Genomic DNA, 6,391 nt, shown 5'->3' on the forward strand with positions numbered 1-6,391 from the left:
CTATCTAGCTTGCTGAAATTATAACAGAGAGAACTAAAAATCTAGCCATTTGATCATGTCCATCTGCACGTCCAAATATGAATGATGTCTGGAATCCAACACGGTTTCACTGGAATTATGAAGTGGCAAGAGTCAGACAAACATCAAGCCTCAACATGACAACAGCTACTACAGACAGGATTCAGCTGAGGTATTCTTTTTCTGAAATAAAAATGTTCACCTGATTTATGGTATGCCTGTCTTAACTGAAATGGTGCTCTAATAACTTTCATTAGCTGGCTACGGTTAGCTTAGCATGCTAATTAGTTACACTGACAGCTGTCAGTCAGTGCTCTATTTGTTGTTATTTCTCTGATACCCTTGGAAATCACCACATCATTCCCACCCCCAATTCCTGAATATGTATTAGCAGCCTGCTTCAGTCTTCGAGGTGGAACCTAAATGAGAATTTCCTCTCTAGGACAGGAATTACTCTAAATAGGTGCAGCATCTTCCTCTGAGGTGGGTATTTAATGGCCCAGAAAGAGGGATCCAAACCTCTCTGCCAATAACAGCTAGTTTTCAGTTTGCCCCTCCCAACTCAGACCACTCCCAGACAGTCCTAGCAAATTGTTGTTTGAGAAATAGTCATTTTTGTTTATTTTTTACCATTCGAATTGAAACAATCACATTGTTTAAAGGTACCTAATTGTTGCCCAGAAATAATTTGATATTGACAAAAAAAAAACTGCTGCATTGGACTTTAAAGTATACAACAATTTAAAAAAAAGTTAAATACATGTAATTTTATCCTAACATTTAATAGGATTCAATTCATCCTACAGAGAACTGCTTCTTCTGGGTAGTGCCAATATGGCCGACTGGTGGTTTCAAAAGACTCTCATTGGCCAATGCATAGCGTTAGCAATTCAGGATTTATATACATCATTGGGAGCAGCACATCAGCATTTCTTTGCTGCAGCACTCAGGGAAAAGTGGTCTGCCGGGGTGACATCTTATATATAACCTCCTCTGAGACCGGGAGAACCTCCGGATAACCCCCGGTGTGGCGATGGAGCTCGGCATGGGGAAGTGTTGTCACTGAACTGAGACTGGGAGTAGGACTAGGCCTACCGATGACTGGGTTACATTTGTGGAGTTGCTCAGTCGTCACATATAAGTTGTAAACAAATTTGATCTACAGTGTATTCGGAAAGTTCAGACCTTTTCCCTTTTTCCACATTTTGTTATGTTACAGACTTATTCTAAAATGGATTAAATTAAATGTTTTCCTCGTCAATCTACACACAATAACCCATAATGACAAAGATTTGAGCTCAAGTGCATTCTGTTTCCATTGATCATCCTTAAGAATGTTTCTGCAAATTGATTGGAGTCCACCTGTGGTAAATTCAATTGATTGGACATGATTTGGAAAAGCACACACCTGTCTATATAAAGTCCCACAGTTGACAGTGCATGTCAGAGCAAAAACAAAGACATGAGGTTGAAGGAATTGTCCATGGAGCCCCCGAGACAAGATTGTGTTGAGGCACAGATCTGGGGAAGGGTACCAAAACATTTCTGCATCATTGAAGGTCCCCAAGAACACAGTGGCCTCCGTCATTCTTAAATAGAAGAAGTTTGGAACCACCAAGACTCTTCCTAGAGCTGGCCGCCCGGGCCAAACTGAGCATTCGGGGGAGAAAGGCCTTGGTCAGGGAGATAACGAAGAAGCTCCGGAGTTCCTCTGTGGAGATGGGAGAACCTTCCAGAAGGACAATCATCTCTGCAGCACTACACCAATCAGGCCTTTATGGTAGAGTGGCCAAACGGAAGCCACTCCTCAGTTTCTGGATCGGTGTCCTCCCCCGTGGGACGGTTGAGCTAATGTGCACTAATGTGATTAGCATGAGGTTGTAAGTAACAAGAACATTTACTAGGACATAGGCATATCTGATATAGGCAGAAATTAAATTCTTGTTAATCTAACTGCACTGTCCAATTCACAGTAGCTATTACAGCGAAGGAATACCATGCTATTGTTTGAGGAGAGTGCACAGTTATGAACTTCAAAATGTATTAATAAAGCAATTAGGCACATTTGGGCATACTTGATACAACATTTTGAAAAGAAATGCAATGGTTCATTGGATAAGTCTAAACTTTGCACATACACTGCTGGCCAAAATCTGAATTGCGCCTATTCATGTTTTTTCTTTGCATTAATCTATTATCAGATCTAATGTGTTATATTCTCCTACATTAGTTTCACATTTACACAAACTTCAATGTGTTTCCTTTCAAATGGTATTAATAATATGCATATCCTTGCTTCAGGTCCTGAGCTATAGGCACTTAGATTTGGGTATGTCATTTTAGGCGAAAATTGAAAAAAAAAATGGGTCTGATCCTTAAGAGTTAAAGGCTCATGACAGCCCGCTTGGAGTTTGCCAGAAAGTACCTAAAGAACTCTCAGACCATGATAAACAAATTCCCTGGTCTGATAAAACCAAAATTGAACTCTTTGGCCTGAATGCCAAGCGTCACATCTGGAGGAAACCTTGCGCCATCCCTACAGTGAAGCATGGTCGTGGCAGCATCATGCTGTGGGGATGTTTTTCAGCGGCAGGGACTGAGAGACTTGTCAGAATCGAGGGAAAGATGAACGGAGCAGAGTATGGAGAGATCCTTCATGAAAACCTGCTCCAGAGAACTCAGGACCTCGGACTGGGGCGAAGATTCAACTTCCAACTGGACAACGACCCTAAGCACACAGCCAAGACAATGCAGGAGTGGCTTCGGGACAAGTCTCTAAATGACCTTGAATGGCCCTGCCAGAGCCCGGACTTGAACCCGATCAAACATCTCTGGAGAGACCTGAAAATAGCTGTGCAGCGACGCTTCCCATCCAACCTGACAGAGCTTGACAGGATCTGCAGAGAAGAATGGGAGAAACTCCCCAAATACAGGTGTGCCAAGCTTGTAGCGTCATACCCAAGAAGACTCCAGACTGTAATCGCTGCCAAAGGTGCTTCAACAAAGTACTGAGTCAAGAGTCTGGATACTTACAGTACCCGTCAAAAGTTTTGGACACGCCTACTTATTCCAGTGTTTTTAATTTTTTTACTATTTTCTACATTGTAGAATAATAGTGAAGACATTAAAACTATGAAATAACACATATGGAATCATGTAGTAACCAAAAATGTGTTAAACCAGTCAAAATTAATTTGAGATTCTTCAAAGCAGCCACCCTTGCCTTGATGACAGCTGTGTTTGTCTCAGTTTAAAGTGGAACTGGCAGCATTTTAGCCATATGAAATCTGATTCAAATATGTGCATATTTTATTTAAAACATTTAACCAGGCTCGTCAGTTAAGAACAAATTCTTATTTACAATGACGGCCTACCCTGGCCAAACCCAGACAACGCTGGGCCAATTGTGCATCTGTAACGATCGTCAAAAGGAGTAGACCAAGGTGCAGCGTGGTAAGTGTTCATCGTTGTATTTTTTTAAATCAGAACACTAACAACAAAATAATAAACATTGATAACGACCGTCACGTCTTGCAGGCTTTACAAGCAGTACAAAAATAAGATCCCACAACACAAGGAGGGAAAAAGGGCTGCCTAAGTATAGTTCCCAATCAGAGACAACGATAGGCAGCTGCCTCTGATTGGACACCATACCTGACCAAAACATAGAAATATAAAGCATAGAATGCCCACCCCACACCCTGACCAAATAAAATAGAGAAATAAACCGTCTCTCTCAGGGCGTGACAGTATCGCCCAATCACAGCCAGATGTGATGCAGCCTGGATTCGATCCAAGGACTGCAGTGACACCTCTTGCACTGAGATGCAGTGCCTTCGACCGCTGTGCCACTCGGGAGCCATATACAACCCCAGGAACAATATGATGCCTTATTTTTTGATTTTCGGAGAAGCGAGCGCTTAGATATGGTCATTTTCAAATTTTCATATAATGTTTGGGAATGATGTAGGGTAAGGCATTTGTGAAAATTCTATAGCAATATAGAGTAGGAACGTGCATAATAGACGCTGCAGTAAATTAAACCGAACAAAAACGTGTCAGTCTTGTCCAGGACCGGACATCACACAGACAGGTACGCCATAGCCAATCAGAGCTACATTAGCAAATAAGGCATTTTCCACACGGTCACGCCATCATTCACTATGAACTGGACTGTGTGTTTACAGGCAGTAGGGCCTGTCATCATTCACTATGAACTGGACTGTGTGTTTACAGGAAGTAGGACTTGTCATCATTCACTATGAACTGGACTGTGTGTTTACAGTAGGACTTGCCATCATTCACTATGAACTGGACTGTGTGTTTACAGGCAGTAGAACCTGTCATCATTCACTATGAACTGGACTGTGTGTTTACAGGCAGTAGGGCCTGTCATCATTCACTATGAACTGGACTGTGTGTTTACAGGCAGTAGGACCTGTCATCATTCACTATGAACTGGACTGTGTGTTTACAGGCAGTAGGGCCTGTCATCATTCACTATGAACTGGACTGTGTGTTTACAGGCAGTAGGGCCTGTCATCATTCACTATGAACTGGACTGTGTGTTTACAGGCAGTAGGGCCTGTCATCATTCACTATGAACTGGACTGTGTGTTTACAGGCAGTAGGACCTGCCATCATTCACTATGAACTGGACTGTGTGTTTACAGGCAGTAGAACCTGTCATCATTCACTATGAACTGGACTGTGTGTTTACAGGCAGTAGGGCCTGTCATCATTCACTATGAACTGGACTGTGTGTTTACAGGCAGTAGGACCTGTCATCATTCACTATGAACTGGACTGTGTGTTTACAGGCAGTAGGGCCTGTCATCATTCACTATGAACTGGACTGTGTGTTTACAGGCAGTAGGGCCTGTCATCATTCACTATGAACTGGACTGTGTGTTTACAGGCAGTAGGGCCTGTTATCATTCACTATGAACTGGACTGTGTGTTTACAGGCAGTAGGGCCTGTCATCATTCACTATGAACTGGACTGTGTGTTTACAGGCAGTAGCAACAGCACGGCTTTAGATCATTAAAAAACATTAGCTAAAAGCCACACAATGCACCTGGATGGATTTCTGCAAATATGTACCACAGGACTCCTCTTACATTTGGGAACTTTACAGTCCTATTGATCAAACAACCATGAAAAAGGTAGGCTCTCTCCCTCCCTCAGTTGCCTACGCACATCAACAACAAGATCAACAACTAATGTTAACCAGTGAGATGAGCTAAAATCTAACGAGGGAACAGCAGATAAATCCTCTCAAACGTTTTCAGTTTGTAGTTGGCCGTCAATTTGATTGACAACTAAGAGATGTGTTAACTGTGGATTGTTGTTCAAGTTTAGAATAGCTAGCTAGCAAAGTGATTCACATTTCTTTCCAGCTAACCAAATGAAATCTGTATCTTTAGCTGTAGCCACCGAAAAACGATAAGGGGGAAAGTGGTTGGTCACTTACCGACTCGTCCAATGACATGACATTCTCGTATTAGCTAGTTAGTTAGCTAGCCTCTTACATCTAGACGTTCCGCTAGCGGAACACCTGCTCCAATATCCAATGATGGGCGTGGCGCGAAATACAAACTCCTCTAAAATCCGAAAACTTCAATTTTTCAAACATATGATTATTTTACAGCATTTTAAAGACAAGACTCTCGTTGATCTAACCACACTGTCCGATTTCAAAAAGGCTTTACAACGAAAGCAAAACATTAGATTATGTCAGCAGAGTACCCAGCCAGAAATAATCAGACACCCATTTTTCAAGCTAGCATATAATGTCACATAAACCCAAACCACAGCTAAATGCAGCACTAACCTTTGATGATCTTCATCAGATGACAACCCTAGGACATTATGTTATACAATACATGCATGTTTTGTTCAATCAAGTTCATATTTATATCAAAAACCAGCTTTTTTACATTAGCATGTGACGTTCAGAACTAGCATACCCCCCGCAAACATCCGGTGAATTTACTAAATTACTCACGATAAACGTTCACAAAAAACATAACAATTATTTTAAGAATTATAGATACAGAACTCCTCTATGCACTCGATATGTCCGATTTTAAAATAGCTTTTCGGTGAAAGCACATTTTGAAATATTCTCAGTAGATAGCCCAGCCATCACGGCTAGCCATTTAGACACCGACCAAGTTTAGCCCTGACCAAACTCCGATTTACTATTACAAAAGTTTGATTACCTTTGTTGTCTTCGTCAGAATGCACTCCCAGGACTGCTACTTCAATAACAAATGTTGGTTTGGTCCAAAATAATCCATCGTTATATCCAAATAGCGGCGTTTTGTTCATGCGTTCTAGACACTATCCGAAGTGTAAATAAGGGTCACG

This window comes from Salmo salar, chromosome ssa20, assembly GCF_905237065.1.
Source record: "Salmo salar chromosome ssa20, Ssal_v3.1, whole genome shotgun sequence".
Taxonomy (NCBI): Eukaryota; Metazoa; Chordata; class Actinopteri; order Salmoniformes; family Salmonidae; genus Salmo; species Salmo salar.